The sequence below is a fragment of the Somniosus microcephalus genome, chromosome 2 (genome assembly GCF_052327205.1).
Source record: "Somniosus microcephalus isolate GS21.2 chromosome 2, FLI_Smic_1.0, whole genome shotgun sequence".
In the NCBI taxonomy this organism is placed as follows: Eukaryota; Metazoa; Chordata; class Chondrichthyes; order Squaliformes; family Somniosidae; genus Somniosus; species Somniosus microcephalus.
This window is the reverse complement of record NC_140988.1, coordinates 101,450,744-101,474,283: the sequence shown is the minus strand read 5'-3', so window position 1 is coordinate 101,474,283 and position 23,540 is coordinate 101,450,744. Positions and strand designations below refer to the sequence as shown.

General features: G+C 50.6%; 1 protein-coding gene across 3 annotated transcripts in view; it reads left to right on the top strand.

Annotated features, from left to right (window-relative positions):
• Nucleotides 1-23,540, top strand: part of fhip1aa (FHF complex subunit HOOK interacting protein 1Aa) — a 198,591-nt gene that overhangs the window by 122,588 nt on the left and 52,463 nt on the right. The gene's annotated exons all lie outside the window — the stretch shown is intronic.

The window sequence follows — 23,540 nt, the reverse complement described above, 5'->3', positions numbered from 1 at the left end:
GCCTTACCGCCTGCCACTAGCAACGACAGGTTGAGGGGAGCGTTTTGCAGTCGGAAAGGGACTGGGGTAGCGCTATTTAAAGGCGACCGCTTCTGCCTTTTTTTGTCGGTGACATTTTTGCACCACGCATTCTGAGAGAGAGAGAGACTTCTGGAGAGATTCAACGTTGTGTGAAGGAGTTTTGGGTACTGAGCAGCACTTTGCAGGTTCATTTTGATTTGACCTTCCTTGCATCGATTTAGAAGAGACTATGGGGGCTGCACTCTGAGCTCTTTCCCTGGGCCTCTCCATTGTTCTTTCCAGCAGAATTGATGTACAGGTCTCTCCAGGCCGAGATTCAAGGCTGCAATGAGCAGGGTGTGGCTGGAGAGCAAGATCGACCCTCCCCTTTAAGAACTGGCCTGTGTCAGTGTGTCTGTGTTTCATTGCTGACTGACATCACATGCGCTTCGCCAATGCTCTGAGGTAACGCCTCGCTCCTTGGCGTTAGCGCCTTAAGAGAGGTGTGTAGCGCCTGATTTAGCGCTCCAATCACCTCCAGGGGCGATAGAAGCCAAGTTTGAAGTCGGAGGCGATAATTAGCGGCAGGCACTAAACTTTGCGCCCGGCCGATAATTGCGCCCCAAACGAGGCGACACCGAATTTCTCCCCCATTTTCTTATAAAATAGTTCTGTTCTTCAGAAATATGTTGTTACTTTTTCTTCTTCATATTATATAATGGCTGCATCCTTGAAAGAGTTTTGAAAATAGCAAATTATTTTCACGAGACATACAACCTCACTCTCTTTGTAAGTATACCATTGTTGGAAATAGATTGCAAGACGAATTTGTAATTTTTCAAGTTGGAAAAACAAAATACTTTTTTAGAAAACTTGTTTCATGGTGGGGTATTTTGGACAAGCGTCCTCTTTCTCTGTCACTCGTTTGATTCTTTATCTTTCTAGTCTAACACCTTTGTAGCTGAGGCTCGGTACACAGCCAGCTCTCAGGCAATCCCTCTGACCAGGTGCTAGGAGGCATTAGGGGCCAACCTGTCATGACGCTATCCTCCAACTTCTCCCTCGTCTCTGCATGAAGCCTCTCTGCCCAAGTAGGGAATTGAGCAACATTATGGCCCAAAGTTTGGGACTCTTTGTGTCGAGCCTCTAGTGTGACTCAACACTGAAGAGCTGCATGGCACTTGTTGAGTAGATCACACTCAGTGGTTCCAGAGTTGAATTCATAACTGCAGAAATCCTGCGTGTACTTTGCAGCAGGGGTCACTGGACAGTAATTTTAAAAAGAAGGATCCATGGTTGATTTTTTTTTGGTTTGTTTCCCTCTCCAGCAGATTGTGGCACTCTTGGATCATTTCAGCACTAACAATACAGATGTTGTGGATCAGACATAGAACCTCTTGATCTGTAGGGTTCAGTACCAGACCGTCGGGGATGTGGGGGGAGCAATGCATCCCCTCACCAGTGGCACCTCAGTCAGCCACAATGCTCTTGGGCTATTGAGGGGGAAAATTCTGCCAGGAAGTGTGCACAAGATTAATGCAATTAAGATTTCAACTCTGGCACCTATTCAGTGCAGATTATTTTTGAGTTTGCTATAATTCATATAACAATTGCTGTCAGTAGAAATTGCATTCTATAATTCTGCAAATTTGCAATTGACCTGTTTGTAGGGCTTTATGAGCACCACCTCTCTCGACCCCTCCACTGCCTCTGATTTGTCGCTCTGCTTGTCTGACATCCAGTACTGGATGAGCAGAAATCTCCTCCAATTACACAATGAGAAGACCAAAGTGAATGTCTTCTGCCCCGCCACAAACTCTCTTCCCTAGCCACCGATTCCATCCCCTTCATCGGCCACCATCTCTGTCTGAACCACACTGTCTGCAAGCTCGGTATCCTATTTGACCCTGAGCTGAGCTTCTGACGCCTTATCCTCTCCATCACCAAGACCGCCTACTTCCACCTCTCCGCCCCTGCCTCAGCCTATCTGCTGCTGAAACCCTCATCCATGTTTTTGCTACCTCCAGACGCAACTATTCCGACTCTCTCCTGGCCAGCCTCCCATCTTTCACCCTTCATAAACTTGAGCTCATCCAAAACTGTGCTGCCAGTATCCTAACTCGCACCAAGTCCCATTCACCCAGCACCCCTGTGCTGCCAGTATCCTAACTCGCACCAAGTCCCGTTCACCCAGCACCCCTGTGCTGCCAGTATCCTAACTCGCACCAAGTCCTGTTCACCCAGCACCCCTGGGCTGCCAGTATCCTAACTCGCACCAAGTCCCGTTCACCCAGCACCCCTGTGCTGCCAGTATCCTAACTCGCACCAAGTCCCGTTCACCCAGCACCCCTGGGCTGCCAGTATCCTAACTCGCACCAAGTCCTGTTCACCCAGCACCCCTGGGCTGCCAGTATCCTAACTCGCACCAAGTCCCGTTCACCCAGCACCCCTGTGCTGCCAGTGTCCTAACTCGCACCAAGTCCCGTTCACCCAGCACCCCTGTGCTGCCAGTGTCCTAACTCGCACCAAGTCCCGTTCACCCAGCACCCCTGGGCTGCCAGTATCCTAACTCGCACCAAGTCCCGTTCACCCAGCACCCCTGTGCTGCCAGTGTCCTAACTCGCACCAAGTCCCGTTCACCCAGCACCCCTGTGCTGCCAGTATCCTAACTCGCACCAAGTCCCGTTCACCCAGCACCCCTGTGCTGCCAGTATCCTAACTCGCACCAAGTCCCGTTCACCCAGCACCCCTGGGCTGCCAGTATCCTAACTCGCACCAAGTCCCGTTCACCCAGCACCCCTGTGCTGCCAGTGTCCTAACTCGCACCAAGTCCCGTTCACCCAGCACCCCTGTGCTGCCAGTATCCTAACTCGCACCAAGTCCCGTTCACCCAGCACCCCTGTGCTGCCAGTATCCTAACTCGCACCAAGTCCCGTTCACCCAGCACCCCTGGGCTGCCAGTATCCTAACTCGCACCAAGTCCCGTTCACCCAGCACCCCTGGGCTGCCAGTATCCTAACTCGCACCAAGTCCCGTTCACCCAGTGTGGTAAACCACGTTCACTATCGTATCACTGTTAGTAGTTAGCACTGTTCACCACTGTTCGTTATAACTGTATCACTGACCACTATTGTATCACGGTACGAGGTCGCCTCTTGCCACACTGCTATACCTGGGATGACCACCGCCGACTCCGCCTTGGCTCCACCCACCAGGCCAGGTATAAAGGTGAGCGACTGACTGGTATTCCTCCTGCTTGGATCGGATCACCCACGAGAGTGGGCTCTGTTATTTAGTCAATAAAAACCTTTAGTCACCTTCGTAACTCTTCGCCTTTTATTGGAGGAATTGATAGGTATATCAATTTTATTGACTAAATTTAATGATGTCCGACAACGAGTCACAACCGGCGGAGGAGCCACCAGCGCAGCTCCCAGGAGCACAGCCACACCAGCCAGCTTGGCTGCGAGCCCTCAGACCGCCGTACCTGGACCTGAACCCACGAGCAGCAAACTCAGCCGCAGACTTTAAACACTGGCTGGTCTGCTTCGAATCATACCTGAGAGAATCCAGCGTCCCTCAGGCATCCAAACTAAGTGTCCTGCAGGCGCAACTGAGCCCGAGAGTATACACTCTCATCGAGGACATGACTACCTACGAGACCGCCATCAACCTGCTGAAACAGAAGTACCGGACCCCGGTAAACTACATGTACGCTAGGCACCTCCTAAGATCACGGCCGCAACAGCCAGGAGAATCAGTAGCCGAATTCTCACAGGCGCTATATGCACTCGCCAGGAACTGTGACTTTAAATCGGTGTCGGCAGCCGAAAATACTGAAGATAATATCCGCGACGCATTCCTGAAAGGCCTACGGTCCGAGTACTCACGGCAAAGACTGCTGGAAGCTAAAGACCTCAGCATGGAAAAAGCTGAAGCCCTTGCTATCTCCCTGGAAGTGGCCCACCAAGATCAGGAAGCATTCACCAGGTACTGCTCGCGACCCTGGGACTCGGGCCCGACCCCTACCACAGCACCCTTCCCAGCGCCGCCCCCGGGACCTACCTCTGCGTCGGCGTCCCGGACCCGACCGGCCCCGCCACCCCCGGCACCGGCCCCGACATCGGGCATCCGCGATCGGGCCGCCGGCTGTTTTTTTTGTGGCCAGGAGAAGCACCCGAGGTCGCGCTGCCCAGCCAAGAACTCCACATGCAGAACCTGCCTGAAGAAAGGCCACTTCTCCAAGGCCTGCAGGAGCGGATCCTCAGAGGCCAGCAGTGCCGCATGCGAACTATGGGGGCGGCCATCTTCGTTTAGGGCAACTGAGGCCAGCATCCCCACACATGAGTCATGGGGGCGGCCATCTTTGTTTAGGGCAACTGAGGCCAGCATCCCCACACATGAGTCATGGGGGCGGCCATCTTTGATTAAGGCAACCGACCCCAATAGTGCCTCATGTGAGCTACGGGGGCAGCCATCTTCTCCGTCATTTTGCCCTACCTCGTGGGAGACGCCATTTTACTCACCACGCCCGACCGCCTCGCCCGCAGATGACAACGACTCGCTCAGCTACACACTAGCTTCCGTCACCCTGGACCAAGCCCGCCCGCACCATCTGTCCAAGTCAATGATGGACATCAAAGTGAACGGCCACGCCACGACCTGCCTGTTCGACAGCGGAAGCACGGAGAGCTTCATCCACCCAGACACGGTGAGCCACTACTCCCTCTCTGTCCTACCAACGCGCAGCCGAATCTCGATGGCATCGAGGTCCCACGCCACGGACATCAGCGGCTACTGTGTCGTGACCCTGTCGGTTAAGGGCACGGAGTATAAAAACTTTAAACTCCTCGTCCTCCCCCATCTCTGCGCTGCCGTCCTACTAGGGCTGGACTTCCAATCCCACCTCCAAAGCGTAACCCTAGCATACGGTGGACCCCTCCCCCCACTCACAGTCAACAACCAGCAAACGTTAAACCGCCCACCGCGTAACACCTGCAGCCTCTCCACCCTCAAGGTCCCGCCACCCTCTCTGTTTGCTAACCTTACCCCTGACTGCAAACCCGTCGCTACCAAGAGCAGGCGGTATAGCGCCGGGGACAGAGCCTTCATTAGCTCTGAGGTGCGGCGCCTCCTGAAAGAGGGCATTATCGAGGGGAGCAGCAGCCCCTGGCGTGCCCAGGTCGTAGTCGTAAAGACCGGCGATAAAAACCGCCTGGTCATCGACTACAGCCAGACCATAAACAGATATACCCAGCTGGACGCATACCCCCTCCCCCGCATATCTGACATGGTCAATCAGATTGCACAGTATAAAGTATTCTCGACCATCGACCTGAAGTCGGCCTACCACCAACTCCCTATCCACCCTGAGGACCGCCAGTATACCGCCTTCGAGGCGAATGGGCGCCTATACCACTTCCTTAGGGTCCCCTTCGGTGTCACTAATGGGGTCTCGGTCTTCCAAAGGGAGATGGACCAGATGGTTGACCAGAACGAACTGCAGGCTACATTCCCCTACCTAGATAACGTCACTATCTGCGGCCGCGACCGGCAGGAACATGACGCGAATCTGGAGAAATTCCTCCGTACGGCCCAACGGCTGAACCTCACCTACAATAAGGAGAAATGCGTGTTTAACACCACACGCCTTGCCATCCTCGGCTGCGTAGTGGAGAACGGAATCATCGGCCCCGACCCAGAAAGAATGCGCCCCCTCATGGAGCTACCCCTCCCCCACTGCCCTAAAGCACTTAGGAGAACCCTGGGGCTTTTCGCCTACTATGCCCAATGGGTACCCAATTACGCGGACAAAGCCAGACCCCTCCTGAAAGCCACTTCCTTCCCCCTCACGGAGGAGGCGTGCGCGGCCTTCTCCCTCATTAAGGGAGACATAGCCAAGGCCACGATGCACGCAGTGGACGAGTCCATCCCCTTCCAGGTGGAGAGCGACGCATCCGACTTCGCCTTAGCCGCCACCCTAAACCAGGAGGGGAGGCCAGTGGCCTTCTTCTCAAGGACCCTACAGGGCCCCGAGATCCGACATTCGTCGGTCGAGAAAGAGGCCCAGGCGATCGTGGAGGCAGTACGGCGCTGGAGGCACTACCTGGCAGGCAAACGATTTACCCTCCTCACCGACCAGCGTTCGGTGGCTTTCATGTTTAATAACAAGCTGAAGGGCAAAATCAAGAATGACAAGATTTTGAGATGGAGAATCGAGCTCTCCACCTACGATTATGAGATCTTGTACCGGCCAGGCAAGCTGAACGAATCCCCTGATGCCCTTTCACGAATGACATGCGCCAGCGCGCATATCGATAGGCTTCAGACCCTCCACGACCAGCTCTGCCACCCCGGAGTCACCAGACTCTACCATTTCATTAAGGCCCGCAACCTGACCTACTCCATCGAGGAGGTCAGGACCATGACCAGGAACTGCCAGACCTGTGCGGAGTGCAAACCGCACTTCTATAGGCCGGACCGAGCAAGCCTGATCAAGGCCACCCGCCCCTTCGAGCGCCTGAGCATCGACTTTAAGGGGCCCCTCCCGTCCTCTGACCGTAATGTGTACTTCCTCAACATCGTTGATGAGTACTCCCGTTTCCCCTTTGCCTTCCCCTGCCCCGACATGACCAGTAGCACGGTCATCAAGTGCCTGAATGCCCTCTTCGCCTTGTTCGGGTTCCCGAACTACATACACAGCGACCGGGGCTCCTCCTTCATGAGCGAGGAACTCCGGCAATTCCTCCTAGAGAGAGGTATTGCAGCAAGCAGGACCACCAGCTACAACCCCAGAGGTAACGGTCAGGTGGAAAGAGAGAACGCGACGGTATGGAAGGCCGTCCTCTTAGCCTTAAAGTCTAAGGGCCTCCCAACCTCCCGCTGGCAAGAAGTCCTCCCGACAGCGCTGCACTCCATCCGGTCATTACTTTGCACGGCCACTAACACCACCCCCCATGAACGAATGTTCGTTTTCCCCAGGAAGTCGACTACGGGAACCACTCTACCAACCTGGCTGACCGCCCCGGGGCCGGTCTGGCTGCGGAAACACGTGAGGGCCCATAAAACGGACCCCCTGGTCGAGAGGGTGAACCTCCTGCACGCCAACCCCCAGTACGCCTACGTGGCGTACCCAGACGGGCGGGAGGACACTGTCTCCCTACGAGACCTCGCACCCTCAGCCGATCCGGAAACACCGCCACCACCCCCCCCAACCCCAGCCCAGGTAGACGGCATGCCGGAACCCCACGAGCCCTCGCCGACCACGCAAACACCAGCATCAACACCGGATAAGGCACCAGCACCGGATAAGGCAACACCACCGCTGCGGCGATCGGAGAGGCTTACGAAGCCTCCGGACAGACTGACCTACCAGAATTGGTAGTACACTTCACCCCGCCGGACTTAATTCTAAACAAGGGGTGAATGTGGTAAACCACGTTCACTATCGTATCACTGTTAGTAGTTAGCACTGTTCACCACTGTTCGTTATAACTGTATCACTGACCACTATTGTATCACGGTACGAGGTCGCCTCTTGCCACACTGCTATACCTGGGATGACCACCGCCGACTCCGCCTTGGCTCCACCCACCAGGCCAGGTATAAAGGTGAGCGACTGACTGGTATTCCTCCTGCTTGGATCGGATCACCCACGAGAGTGGGCTCTGTTATTTAGTCAATAAAAACCTTTAGTCACCTTCGTAACTCTTCGCCTTTTATTGGAGGAATTGATAGGTATATCACCCAGCACCCCTGTGCTGCCAGTATCCTAACTCGCACCAAGTCCCGTTCACCCAGCACCCCTGTGCTGCCAGTATCCTAACTCGCACCAAGTCCCGTTCACCCAGCACCCCTGGGCTGCCAGTATCCTAACTCGCACCAAGTCCCGTTCACCCAGCACCCCTGGGCTGCCAGTATCCTAACTCGCACCAAGTCCCGTTCACCCAGCACCCCTGTGCTGCCAGTATCCTAACTCGCACCAAGTCCCGTTCACCCAGCACCCCTGGGCTGCCAGTATCCTAACTCGCACCAAGTCCCGTTCACCCAGCACCCCTGTGCTGCCAGTATCCTAACTCGCACCAAGTCCCGTTCACCCAGCACCCCTGGGCTGCCAGTATCCTAACTCGCACCAAGTCCCGTTCACCCAGCACCCCTGGGCTGCCAGTATCCTAACTCGCACCAAGTCCCGTTCACCCAGCACCCCTGGGCTGCCAGTATCCTAACTCGCACCAAGTCCCGTTCACCCAGCACCCCTGTGCTGCCAGTATCCTAACTCGCACCAAGTCCCGTTCACCCAGCACCCCTGTGCTGCCAGTATCCTAACTCGCACCAAGTCCCGTTCACCCAGCACCCCTGTGCTGCCAGTATCCTAACTCGCACCAAGTCCCGTTCACCCAGCACCCCTGTGCTGCCAGTATCCTAACTCGCACCAAGTCCCGTTCACCCAGCACCCCTGTGCTGCCCGTATCCTAACTCGCACCAAGTCCCGTTCACCCAGCACCCCTGGGCTGCCAGTATCCTAACTCGCACCAAGTTCCGTTCACCCAGCACCCCTGTGCTCGCTGACCTACATTGGCTCCCAATCCACCAAGACTTCATTTAAAATTCTCATCCTTGTGTTCAAATCCCACCTGGCCTTGCCCCTCCCTATCTCCTCCAGCCCTACAGCTCTTCGAGATCTCTGCATTTCTCCAATTCTGGCCTCTTGTGCATCCCAGACTTCCTTCACCCCACCATTGGTGGCCGTGCCTTCAGCTGCCTAGGCCCTAAACTCTAGAATTCCCTCCCTAAACCACTCTGCCTCTCCCTCCTGCTTAAAACCTACCTCTTTGACCAAGCTTTTGGTCACCTGTCCTAATGTTATCTCCTTTGGCTCAGCGTGAATTTTCTTGTCCTGATTATGCTCCTGTGAAGCGCCTTGGGACACTTACTTTGTTAAAAGCGCTATATAAATGCAAGTGTTGTTTTACAGTAGTTGTGGGGTCCATCAGTACCACGTTGTGTCATCTGATCAGCTTCACGTCTCTATTGTATTTGAGGTTAATTCCATACATGAACTGGCTTTTATCCATTAAAGTAAACACATGCTGGTTTACACAGTAACTCTGGCGTGTCTAGCAGTGCGAGGCAAAGACTTATTAAGAAGACTGCAGCTTCACAATTGACTGCTCTGCTCTAAGTGCATAGGGACTCTAATTATGTACCTGCAAATGTTGGAATGACACAACTATTTGATGTTATGCTCATAACCAAAATGCCCTTAAGTTTCAGACATCGGTTTGTGAATTATGTCAAAGCAGCAAACAGTCTGAGCAAATATTGTTTAGATTGGAACTACAACCCGGTTTCAGTAGTAATAAATCTGAGATTGTGTTTTACCAATTAGCATTATTCTGGGTAAAGTTCCATACTGCAAACATAAATTTGTAAAACATAGGCCTCGATATTAACCCTCTATGATGAGCGGGAGAGGGTCAGGGGTGGGGAAAGCGTCTCCAACCCGCCATGTACACGCCCATTGCTGTTTTAATGGTGGTGAGTTTTGTATTTAAATTGGGCTCCCACAATGCAATTGGGAACCTGATTTAAATTTTATAGTTGCTGCACGGGTTTCCCAAGGCACGGAAAACGTGGCAGTGAAAGGGAGGCAGGAGCTGCCGGCTACACAAGGTAAGTGCCTTTTACAGCATTCCTTGTGGGCCAGGAGGAACAGGGGTGCTCTCCCCGACCCCTAAAGGAAGCCTTCGGCCTCCCCGCTGCCGAATGCAGCCTCTCTCTTTTTACCCCCGCCGCAGTCGCCAACCTACCACCCCAGCACCGATCTCTTACTCCTTCCCTTCCGCGATTGCTTCTCTTTTTCCCCCCAGCTCCAGCCCCGATATCTCGCTCCCTCTCCCCTCCTGATTGCCGGGGACCGTCCCCAATGGTCGACAGCTGTGGCCACCTGCCACTGGTTTAACTGCCCAGCAGCTGGCCAGCCTGTCAATTTGGCCAGCTGCCGGGCAGGAAACGAAAGAAAAAATTATAACGAGGTTCTGCTGTTAAACCTCTGCGTCTCTGGTTCCCCACGCTCCCCTGTATCCTCCCGCCTCCCCGTAAATATCAGGGCCATAACCTCTGATATCCGAGGCTGGCAACAAGCTGAAGATTTTTTTTTACTGGAGTGGATCAGGGAAGTGAAGCCCAATTTTTAAAGTTAGTTGAGGAAAACTGGCTATTGGACCAGCAACCGAAGGTCAAGATTTCAAATTCCAGTTATGAAACTGAATCCAGTAAATCTGGTAATGTGTGGGCTAGCACCAGAAAAATTATTGTGATAAACTGCTGGATTGTCTTAAATATCCAACTGTCTCACTATTGCGGGAAGCTACCACCCCTACCCGGGCTGGCCTACATGTGACTCCAGTCTTGCACTAAGCGGTTGACCCTTAATGCCCTTAGGTATCCAGGGTTGGCAATAAGTACTGCCTTGCCAGTGTTGCTCGCATCTCAAGAACAATTAAAAAAAATTTTTTAAACCATCCGTAGGTAATACGTAAAAGTTTTCTGCAATTTGGGGGCAGTGGGAGTTAAAATCACAGAGGGTGTATATTTTTCTTGCTGTTGTACACTTGCTGGTATGGTGATGCTGGATTATTAATCTTTATTACGCAATGTGTTAACAAATAACTGATTTATTTGTGATAATTAGTGTACTTCTACATATTTCTATATCCAGGCATCTTTTGCTTCTCACTGAAACCCAAGTTGCATCTCTTTCTGTCTTTTGTTCCTTCCAGTTTTCCTCTCGCCACTTCCAACTTCACATCCCAAAGATCCATATTTGCCGATGTTTATCTGATGCCCCTGTTGCTCACCTTGGCTCCTTTGAATCATCTGACTTTGATTGTTCTGCAGCTAAACGTCTCATTAAATTCACTTGGTATCTGTCTCTTAACCGTGGTAACTTTTTGCCCAACAAAATCCAAGTTATCAAGTTTAACTTTCCTTCTGCTGAATTGAATGATTCTCAGCACCTTCAGTGTTCAACACATCTCCGCTGCTACAGACCAGACCAACATTAATCCTGAGTCCTTTCCATCTTGAATGACCTTGAACAACTAGTCAATCAGCCTACTGATACCTATGATCAGCTTCGTGATATAAGTACCTTCCTAATCCTTTCCTCAATTCCAATCCTAATTCTTACATTGTATTTGCCTCTTCACTCCTGTACACCTCTGACCGCTGTCATATATCGGCCTCTTGCAGAGTACTCTGCAACAAATTTGAGTAAAGTATTCCTGTTGTGTTTGGGGTAATTCAAGTGTGGCGGTCAGTGGGCTCCATAGAATTTCCCATTCATTAAACTTAACAGATGAAAAATCCCAATAACCCCATGTCTGAGTTCCTGATATGTGCTCCTTGTACACAAAGTACAAATCTATAAAAAGTTACCCTTTTAAGTCAAATAACTGTGAAGGTCATTAGAAATTCTTTACTTTTCCCTGCTTTTATTTGTTTGATCCTTCTGTCTGTGCCAGTGAAATAACTGATATACCGATGGGCATGGAAGGTTGCATACCTCACTTTTCCCCTTCTGTCAGATATGGGACTGAATCTTGGTTCGATCACACCTGCCATTCTGTTGTCTTATTCAAAATTCTACTTATCGCACCTTCATCTTGATGACTGTGCACCATCATGGGTCAAATCTGTCTCTGCTCAGAAAGCTGATGAACACAACTTGTTTTGGGGGCAAAAAGCTACAATTGCGCTCCTCCTGCCCCTCCCGCAGCTATTCTTTCTGGTGCCTTGCCAAATCTATCTGTTCTAACTTCTTTATCCTCTTGCCATAATTTTGCTTTATTGATTCAGTTGTTTGCTGTTCTAAAGAAAGGACTGACTTTTTGGCTGACTTTACTCCTCCAATTATAATCTTGATGACCTTGGTAAACTCCTCCATTCTGCTCCAATATGACCAATACTGAGTTCTGTTCCTCTGATCCTCCCTGCTCTGGTCTCCAGTAAGAACTCTGAACCTGAAGGTCATAGAGTTATACAGCACAGAAAGAGGCCCTTCGGCCCATCGCGTCCGCGCCGGCCATCAAGCCCTGTCTAATCTAATCCCATTTTCCAGCATTTGGTCCATAGCCTTGTATGCTATGGCATTTCAAGTGCTCATCCAAATGCTTCTTGAATGTTGTGAGGGTTCCTGCCTCTACCACCCTTTCAGGCAGTGAGTTCCAGATTCCAACCACCCTCTGGGTGAAAAAGTTCTTCCTCAAATCCCCTCTAAAACTCCTGCCCCTTACCTTGAATCTATGCCCCTGTAGCGGTCCCACGGGTTGTCCTTTACATTGAGATACATAATTCTCTTTAACTTAACTTATGCATGTATAACTTACCTTTCTTTAGTTTAACTTATTTATGCATGTATAACTTACCTAACTGTATGTATTTAATTTACTTAATTGTATCACTTACCAGTTAGGGCTGTTACCCCTTTAACTTACCTGTTAGGTCGCCTCTTAAAGGGGCAACGGCCCAACGCGCTGACGTCATGCATCACGTGACACATGCGCGCCGGCCGCCGGCCCGACTCGGTCTTCCAAGACGGCCGCCGGCCTACCGCAACTTCGGCCGCATCGGCCAGCCGACGGGAGCGACGCGATCTACCGCTCCCGTGGCAAGCACCGGCACAGCCTGGCCTCGCGACCTCGGCCTCAACGGCCAGCCTCCGTACCGGGGAGATGCACCGATGCAACGGCGCAGGTCACGTGACCGCCTAAGCGCACGCAAACGTGCTGACGTCACGACGCGGTCACGTGACGCCCAAAGCGCGGGAACACACAGTAGAGCGCGATGACGTCATCACGCTCTCCACAGGACTGCGAACTCATTCCTCGTGGAGTCCCCGCTGGGACAAGACCTATACCACGGTGCTCCTACAGTCAGCCATCTTACCTGCCATCTTACCTGATGTAATTAGTCTGTTCCTGTAAATAAACAACTTGTTAATAGTTCATCGAAGTCAAACTCTCTTATTTAGTGGCGATCTACTCAAACCACTACACCTCCTTGTTATTGACCCCTCTACTAAGGGAAAAAGTTCCTTTCTATCTACCCTATCTATGCCCCTCATAATTTTGTACACCTCAATCAGGTCCCCCCTCAGCCTTCTCTACTCCAAGGAAAACAACCCCAGCCTGTCCAGTCTTTCTTCATAGCTGAAGCGCTCCAGCCCAGGTAACATCCTGGTGAACCTCCTCTGCACCCTCTCCAAAGCAATCACATCCTTCCTATAGTGTGGCGACCAGAACTGCACACAGTATTCCAGCTGTGGCTTAACCAGTGTTTTTTACAGCTCCATCATAACCTCCCTGCTCTTATATTCTATGCCTCGGCTAATGAAGGCAAGTATCCCATATGCCTTTTTAACCACCTTATCCACCTGTTCTGCTGCCTTCAGGGATCTATGTACATGCACACCAAGGTCCCTCTGATCCTCTGTCTTTCCTAGGGTCTTACCATTCATTGTGTATTCCCTTGCCTTGTTAGTCCCTCCAAAATGCATCACCTCACACTTTTCAGGGTTAAATTCCATTAGCCACTGTTCCGCCCATCTGACCAACCCATCTATATCGTCCTGCAGACTGAGGCTACCCTCCTCGCTATTTACCACCCCACCAATTTTCGTGTCATCTGCGAACTTACTGATCATACCTTTTACATTCACATCCAAATCATTAATGTAGACCACAAACAGCAAGGGACCCAGCACCGATCCCTGCGGTACCCCACTGGACACAGGCTTCCAGTCGCAAAAACAACCTTCGACCATCACCCTCTGCCTTCTGCCACTAAGCCAGTTTTGGATCCAATGTGCTAAGGCACCCTGGATCCCATGGGCTCTTACCTTCTTGACCAGTCTCCTGTGCAGGACTTTATCGAAAGCCTTACTGAAATCCATGTATACCACATCCACTGCACTACCCTCATCCACACACCTAGTCACCCCCTCGAAAAATTCAATCAACTTAGTCAGACATGATTTTCCCTTGACAAAGCTATGCTGACTATCCCTGATTAATCCTTGCCTCTACAAGTGGAGACTAATTCTGTCCCTCAGAATTTTTTCCAATAATTTCCCTACCACTGATGTTAGGCTCACTGGCCTGTAATTCCCTGGTTTATCCCTACTACCCTTCTTGAATAATGGTACTACGTTAGCTGTTCTCCAGTCCTCTGGCACATCCCCTGTGGCCAGAGAGGTTTTGAAAATTTGTGTCAGAGCCCCTGCTATCTCCTCCTTTGCCTCACACAGCAGCCTGGGATACATCTCGTCTGGGCCTGGGGATTTATCCACTTTTAAGCCTGCTAAAACTGCTAGTACCTCCTCCCACTCGATGCTAATATGTTCAAGTATATCACAGTCCCCCTGCCAGATTTCTATGTCTACATCGTCCTTCTCCATAGTGAACACAGATGCAAAAAATTCATTTAAAACCCCACCTACATCTTCTGGCTCCACACACAGATTGCCACTTTGGTCCCTAATGGGCCCTACTCTTTCCCTAGTTATCCTCTTGCCCTTAATATACTTAAGGTATCCCTGAACCTGAAGGTATCCCATCCATTATCCTCAAGGTGTCTGCCACCAAAATTACTCGTGTAGGAGTCTCTTCAGTCTCTTACTTCCAGTCCTTGGACATTTTATTGTGTCCACCCCAGCTCTAAGAAAGGTGATCTTTCTTGCCCATCCAACAGTTGCCTTATTGCCATTATGTTGGTGGTTTTTGAAATTCTGGAAACTGCTTTTAACTCGCAAATTGTTCATCACTTTGAAAGTTCTGGCCTAGTCCATGATTACTAAGATTGGCACGGTTATTCCACATGATTTTATTGTCTGTGTTCTGCATTACTGTAACTCTGCTTTTGAGCACTTTGGTGACTCATGTCATTGCCAGGCTAGTCTTTCCTGATATTGATGGCCTCTTTATATCAGTGGCTTTCACAACTCATCATCCTTTTTGCTGATGGTTTCATTCAGTGTTCATCAGTATCTTTCAGATTGAACACCCTTAGTACGTACAATTTCCAGTTCCCTTGCAGTGCAGTGGCTGAATCATTGTGTTTTGATCCCCTCTATTAGAGAGCGATGTAAACTTTATTAATTTTAATTCGTCAAAGACAAAGGGCTGGATTTTCATTGGGCCGTGGAGTTGGGATTGGGGGCGTGTGGGGGTTTAAAATCCCGAAATCGGGGGTCCCGACCCCATCCCGCACCCAACCCGCCTCCATGCCAGTTTCAAAGGAGGCGGGTACCCACCCCGCACTGGGACTAATCCCTACTTTCATTGTTGGAATGTGGGATTCCCGACGGCTCCAAACCACGCCAAGTTAGCGAGGCGGGCCGTCGGGATGAAGGGCTTGGAGGGGTCGAGATGTCCGGTGTTCAGGTGAGTGATGGGTGCATGAGTGCAAAGGTAAGTGTGTTTGGTCTGTGTAAAGTGTTTAAAGAAGTTTTACTAACCTTTACTTACCTTTACAGCCTTCCTTCCTTCAGGTCTCGAGAGTCCCTCATCTCATCGGCACAGAAAGCAGAATGGCCGCGATCTGTCAAAATCTGCAGCCTCTGCTTTCTGTTCCGGGGAGATCTCTAAATCATCCTGAGAGGAAGGAATTAACCTGGAGTACAGATTGTCAGTGTTTGACAGCTTCAAACAGCTGTGAAACGCTGATATTTCACCTGTCAAAAGGTCTTGACAGATGAAATTCCAATCTGTGACGTCACCTGTTGCTGGGTGGCCCTTAATTGGCCTGTTGAGCCCACTGGGCAGGCTCAACAAGGTCAATCAAGTTGGCTAGAACTCGATGGAGGCGGGACTACAACCACAAAAGTTGTAGTCCTGCCTTCTACCCGCCTCCTCAATGAAAATCCAGCCCAAAGGGTTAGAAATTGGTTATGGCCTGTCTCCTCTCCAGAGGCAGCTCGCTTCGCTCATTTTCCAAAAGATCAAATTTCAGGCCACCTGCCTTGCCTGGTACTGGGGGAAGGACATGCTGATCGTGGGCCAGCATAGGCCCGCAGGAGTGCTGTGGGGCCCCGAGGAACACTCCCGCTCCTCCTGCCTCCGCATCAAACTTACCTTTTTAGTGGTGGCTGTTTGCTAGGCCGCATCCACGACAGGAAAACCTGAGCGGAGCGGGCCTGGTGCCTGCTCTACTCAGAGCAGCCCTATTTGGCAGAGCGGTCCTAAAACAGGCATTAATGTATGTAAGGGGGCCTAACGCCTGTTTTAAGTGGCCGCCAGGGTTGCCTGAAATCGCCTGACCCAATGTGGGGGGGTCAGATGTATTTCAGGCATCCTCGGGACATGCGACATAGCCCTGCTGTTGCCCCTGCTTTCTGTCTGGCAGACTTGCGTAAAGAGTACCAATTTCTAGCCCACAGTTCGTTCTCGTGTCTCAAAAGTTTAACCAACAGCCACTATTTACTTTTGATGATTTGATCCTCATTCCTTCGATATCAATCTGCATTCTTGGCCTTATTCTTCTGATCTCAGATGGAATTCCCATCTCCTCTATTGCAAAAGATGGTTCGAAGCTTTCTCTTTCATGCTAAATATTTCTTACTGCTTCAACAGCTCGATAATGCCCAAGTCTGTCCAAGACTTGAGTGCTGTTCCCACAGGGCTAATTTTCCTGTCAGTAGTGCCCAGGAACGCTTATCGCCTGGGTGCTAATGACAGGAAATAGAGGCACGCATTGGGTTTCCACCCCTTTTACGTTGCCCTGGGACTTCTGGGCTTCCCCAAAGGGGCAGACCCAGGCTTGCAGCTACAGTAGATGGAGACCATGCATTCCCATGAAAGGGAGATGGGAGGAAGCTTTCCTGACCTTCCAGCCTCACTTTCTTGTGGTTCATCAAATTCCAGGGATGCTCAAAGAAACTGATGGATATGCCTTGTCCCCGAGTCCTCTTCAGATTGGAGGATCTCAGGGGGGCCAGGTAGCAAGGCAAGGGAGGCCATAAAGATGTGCTCCTTTTCTCTTTCAGCCTCCCAATAGACCCTAAAGCCTGGAGACCTTTTGGCTACGTTGGAGAATGGCAGACAGAAGGGCCAGTCCTGCACCCGCAGGCTTCTGTTTCTGCCCCCTTTGCCAGGGTTAGGCCCTGACTTGCTAATGATCTGGCCCACCAAATTAGAGCACTCTTGCCCTGGACAGACAGTGCAATTTGGGTGGTTAGAACTAGTAGAATCAGGCAGATAGTCTTTGTGCCACCCAAGGGCTTTTATACAAGCCGTAAGCCACTGAGACTCCACTGAAATGTATTGAGGACTTAAAGTGGAAACTACATACTGCAAGGAATGCACTTTTTAAGAGAAGTTCATGTGGGAGACTGAAATGGTAGCTCATAAGCCACTGGTTACAGTGAAAGCAATAAATGAGAGCTTTCAATATGTATTCAGAGTACGGAATAAAACCACTATATTATTAAAAAGCACCTGGTCATGATGCATTCTTACCTTGTGAATACTTCCTGGAATGGGGCAGGAGCATGAGAATCTACCACTTCTATTTCTGTCTAGGTACTTTTATATTTAGTGCTGCAATTTTCCCTGTTTATGTATAATGGTGCAAATGCTCAAAAAGACTGATGGCAGTTTGTAGGACCTATGAAAACATGGGTCTCCGATGCCATCAGGTCTCTGGAGTTTGATGCCAGGGGACCCATCTGTTTACCATCAGCACCACTCTCTCTCTCTGTGTAAAATGGCTTCTCGCTCCTCATTCACTTCTCTCTTTCACTTGTGTCTACCTATCTGTCTTTCTCCTCTATTTCCATTTTCACTTTTCCTCTTTCTTTCTGACTTTCACTTCTCCTTCACTCCAGTTTTTTCCCCCTCTACTAATGTTTTGTTGTTATCTCCCGATTGTCTCTACAATTGGGGCTTGGAAGGTGGGAGAGGGAAAGTATTGTCTCGTGGGCAGGAGGGACGGCAGCAACATGAGTTCATTCTGCTGAGTGGGTGGCTCGACATGATTGACATGGACTCTAGCCAATCCAGAGGAAACATTGTATTGCTGTTGTCTCTGTAATTTTTGCTAAAAACATTAACATTAGGGAACGGATGGTGCTGTAGGCTCGGCATTAGCCTTTCACTTCTGGAATTTGGGATGAATGTTTCCCCTATTTGCTGTCTGTGGGTTTCAGCAGCATCAATCCAGTTTCCATTGGACAAAAAACCTGTCTCTAATTTGGCACTAATTGGAAATTGCAGGAAGGCCACAGGATAGCTGGTGTGAGAAATGGTAAGAATGTCCCGTTGGTGCATTAGGGAGTGCTCTTCGGAGGTTGGGGAAAGGGAACATTGTTGGGGTAGAGTAGAGGGGGCTTTACTCTGCATCTGAAAGTGCTATATCTGACTTGAAGGTGCTTAATGCTGACACTGGGGGCTCGAATTTCATCGGGCCGTTGAGGCAGGATTGGAGGCATGTGGGGGGGTTAAAATTGCAAAAATTGGCGGGCGGGCCCAACCCCGCCTCCATCCCGCCTCCAAACAATTTTCATTAAATAGTGTCTACTGGTCCTGTCTCCGTCCCGCCTCCAAGAGACGGGATAGGCCGTTAAGGCCCTTAGCAAGCACTAAATTGCCTCTATAATGCCATTTTGAGAGGCCTTTGTGATTTTAACCCTTTTCCCACGTGAAGCACGCCTGTTCTGAAACACGACGGTGAAACCTGGCGGGAGCACAATTGGATTGCTGACTATCAGCTGCATCTCAACCATTAAATAGGAGATTTGATCAGTCATCATTTGCAGGTGGCAGGACTTTGTTGTCTCAGGTCTGGGGGAACTTTTAGAAGGCATAACCACAGCTGTGGAAGTTTGGAGCCTGACACCCATTTCCAGTGTGACCTCCTGGGAAACCCCTCTCGCCACCTGAGCGCTTCCTCAACTGAGGCATAACCGGAAGCATGGGAGGCATTTATTTCCTTCCCTTCTGGACATCAGATGAGGACGAAGACCAGCCGCGGCACCAGCAGAACCATGAACAACAGCAGCAGTACCAACAGCAGCAGCAACAACAGGAGCGCCAAGCTGCTACTCAGCCACCTGAAGCTGCACAGGCCAGAAGGGGCCAGCGCATGGAAATCCGTCGGTGCAGGAGATAACCCCCAAACAGGGTCTACAGACACAGGGTTGGCTACCTCAACATGTCTGAGCAGCAGTGCCAAAGGCGGCTCCGACTTTCGCGAGAGGTAGTGGGTGACATCTGCGCAATGCTGCAACAAGACCTGCAGGCCAGAGGACCAGGTGGACAACCCTTACCAGTGGCCGTCAAAGTCACCACCGCACTCAACTTTTTTGCCTCAGGCTCATTCCAGGGATCAGCAGCAGACATCAGCGGCATCTCCCAGGCGGCTGCACACACTTGCATCACGCAGGTAACCGATGCCCTCTTTGCCATCACGCACAATCACATCCATTTCTCCAAGGATCAAGCAAGTGTCACGGCGCATGCGGTTGGACTAGCTAATCTGGCAGACTTTCCAAGGGTGCAGGGCATCGTTGACTGCACACATGTGGCCCTTAAGGCACCCCATCGCAATCCAGGTATTTTTGTCAACTGCAAGGGCTTCCACTCCCTTAACGTTCAGCTGGTGTGTGACCACAAGAAGGAAATTTTGCATGTTTGTGTCAAGTACCCTGGCAGTTGCCATGACGCCTTCATACCGCACCAGTCTAGTGTGCCTCCGCTATTCAGTCTGCCAGACCAACTTAACGGATGGCTACTTGGAGACAAGGGCTATCCCCTGAAGACGTGGCTAATGGCACCGTTGAGGAGCCCTTCCAACGAAGCTGAGGAGAGCTTCAACTCCAGCCACATGTCCACCAGAGCCATAATCGAGCAAACCATCGGTTTGCTGAAGATGCGCTTCAGATGCCTGGATAGATCAGGTGGAGCCCTGCAGTACTCAGCAGCCAGGGTCTCCAGAATCGTCGTGGTTTGCTGTGCACTTCACAACATGGCACAGCGTCGTGGCTTGCAGATTCCTGAGGACCAAGTGGCTCCTCACATATCCTCCTCAGGTGAGGAGGAGGAGGAGAGCGAAAACGAACATCTTGCAGCGGCCCATCAACCAGCGGCAGCAGTACGCGAGAACATTGCTGCCCGGGATGCAAGGAACACACTCATCTTGGCCAGATTTGCTTAGCCTAGCCAATCAAGCACTTTTGTCTCACAGCTTCTTACCTGAGCATCGACAATGGCCAAGAACCAGCAGATTCCTTGCAATTTGACCACCATACTGACAATTGCAAGTAATCCTAAGCCCTCAATGTGGAAGTCCCATTCGCGAAATGACACACGCCACAACTACAGCAGTAGCCATCAGATTTTTTATTTACAGTAATCATCTGATGGTTTTTTAACATAAAACATCAAATTTCACCCAAGTGACTACCCTTGTGACTATTTGTGCAGTATCTTTCTCTTACGCGTGCTCCTACGTGGTGCTTTCCCTGTGGCTTCAGCAGATGTGGAGGCCCCTTGCTCACTTTCTTGCTGCTCCTGTCTCGACACCTTTGGTGGGCGTCCTTTGGGGTTGCGAACCTGTGAGGGCTCGCCAACAGTCTGCTGCTCCTGCGGCTGTGCAGGGGTTGAGACGCCGATCTCAGTTGGGTGGGGACTCTGGTGGGGCTCTGACCGAGGGCTCTACAGTGGCATGGAAGTGTGAGCGCTTGGAGAGGAGCCCCCACTTCCTTGATGTCTGCCACCAACTTCCCTCTCATGGGTCAGGTCCCCCTCAGCGCTTGCAAGTGGCTTGAGAGCACTTTGCTGCACATCAGGGGGGCCATGGGGACCCGTATCTGCACTGGCAGTCCTACTCAGAAGGACTTCAATGAAGGTCTGGTTTCTCTGTTCAATAGATGATCATCGCTCCTCCAGAGATGTCATTCTATTCAGAACACTCACCATGTTTTCTGTACTCTGGCGACTTATCACCTCCATGGAGGTTGCCGTCCTTTCCATGGTGATGCGTTCATGCACCAATGACTCCACATAGGCTCTGCTCATGTTCGCAATGGATTCCTCCATTCGCTCCACACTCGCAGCGACCCTAGAGACAAAACCTGCCAGAGACTCCTGCATCTGTTCCTGGAGTTCCAGCACCACTGATCTTATGGATGGACCCAGAGGCAGAGGGTCGACATGCAGCTGAGCCGAGCTGGCAGAGTCCTGCGCCTTCCGACTAGGACTCTCCACTGCTGTCCCTGTCTCCACAATCTGCTGATGCTCACTTGTGAGCTGTGATACACCAGGTGACAACACTACTCTATCTCACGATGTTCCCTCCGAGGTGTGAGTGTCTGCACTGGTGCTGGGTGCGGTGAATTCTGCTGATGCTGCGCCCTCAGAGGTTGCAGCTTCCTCTGAGAAGTCTTGAGGCTCATGCTCTTCCTCCTGGATAGTGGGGATGGGTGCTTGCGATGGTCCTGCGGGGGAGTAAAGGAAAGAGTCAGCGATGTGAGGTCAAGGTTACATGCACATTGCATATTGCAGATGATCATAAGTCCATCTGTTAGGGCTTCAGAATCATTATCAGCAACTCATGCAATGTCATTGAGAGAGATGGAAAACTATTCTGTCACCAGCTTGCTGTGATGCGCCCGTCTGTCCGTCCCCCACTTGGGAATCTTCCTCCACTCCCACGATCTCCAGGACCGCCTCCTCCCAGGTGGTGAGCTGGGCTACTGAGGGTGGCCCTCCTCCTGTCCTCGCACTTTCCCTCTTATTGTGAGCTCTCTTTTCCTGCAATGAGGGAGACAAGTGGAGTTTGAGTGAGAATGAAGGAGTGAGTGTAGAGAATCCATAGCATAGATGCTTAGAAGGAGACAAAGATGGAGTGGGGTGGCAAGACCAAGGGCCCTCCCTGTGTGTTGTAAGTTGTAATTGCATCACAGTGATAGGCAGTGTGAGGGCTGCATAGTCGAATAGTTAGGTGAATGTGACCATAGAGAGAGAGGGAATGGGTAAGGGTGCATGGATGTCAGTGTCAAGTGGGATGTGGAGGAAGAGATTGCTAAAGCTGAGTGCTGGTGAGGAGAGGCAATGGGGATCAGATTGAGGGTGATGGGAAATTCATACTCATTTTTCCAGTGCGCAGAAGGTCATGAAATCTCTTCCTGCACTGAAGCCAGGTTCTGCGGGTTATTGACAAAGAGTTGACCTCCTCTGCCACCTGGATCCACACAGCCTTGGTTTGCTGGGGAGGCTTCTTCCTCCCTAAAGAAGTGGTGTGGAGATGCCGGAGTTGGACTGGGGTGGACAAATGTAAGAAGTCACACAACACCAGGTTATAGTCCAACAGCTTTATTTGAAATCACAAGCTTTCGGAGCGCTGCTCCTTCTTCAGGTGAAGTGGAGAAATGCATAAAGACACAGCTTATATAGTCAGAGAATCGTGTCAGATGTTTACAGGTAACCTTTGACTGCTGTGATTATCTCTCTGCCGAGGTGTGATAAATGGCAGTTGGAAAGGTTACCTGTAAACATCTGACACGATTCTCTGACTATATAAGCTGTGTCTTTATGCATTTCTCCACTTCACCTGAAGAAGGAGCAGCGCTCCAAAAGCTTGTGATTTCAAATAAAGCTGTTGGACTATAACCTGGTGTTGTGTGACTTCTTACATTTGTCCCTGAAGAAGGGAAGAGCACCTCTTTATTTGCTCTTGCTCCCTCTACTGAAGCCTGCAGGGCAACGCCATCACAGCAGGGTGCAGACCTAGGTCTCTGGCTGGACATTCTTCCTGCAGGTGCCTCTAACATGCAAGGGCAAAAGCTTGGCAGTCTGCAGAAGAAGCAAGGCTTGTTGCAGACCTTAAATGCAGCAGCAATGATGATGTCATCGGAGGCGACTTTCAGACTGGAAAAACTCATTGGCCATGAGTTCCCACACGTTGGAACTCAATTGGCCAATTAAGTTAAAATGGCATCATTTTCCCACATCGATTTAGAATCGGGTGGCTAACACGAAATGCGGATTACACGACCCCAGCCCGCCCCAGTATCAAAATCCAGCCCTGCGTGTCTGAAATAGGAAGAGTTCCATTCCCCAGCATAACATCCCTCACCTTTATGAACAAAAAAACCCCATTAAAATCAGAGGATTTGAGAGTCTTGTGATGTCCATAACAAAGGTACAGGTTTAATAATGGTTCTAAAGCTACTTGCTGTTCTGTGGAGTAATCTGTATTGAGAAAATCCAGTTTCTCACATTTTGCAAAACTTGATTTCTTTTCCTTTCCATTTTTTTCTATAGGACTTGCAAGTCCCCATATTTATTAGATAGATTGAAAAGTGGTGCAAAATTAACTTCCATTGTTTCCATACTGTTAAAAGATTTATTCGCCCTTGCAGAGGCGATAGATTGAGATTTGTCATCCTCTTTTATACTTTCATGTTTTTCATCCCAAAGAATGGTTCAAGTTTTGCTTAGAGAATGCCATTTAGTCTGAATAAATGTGCTGTATTGACGGAT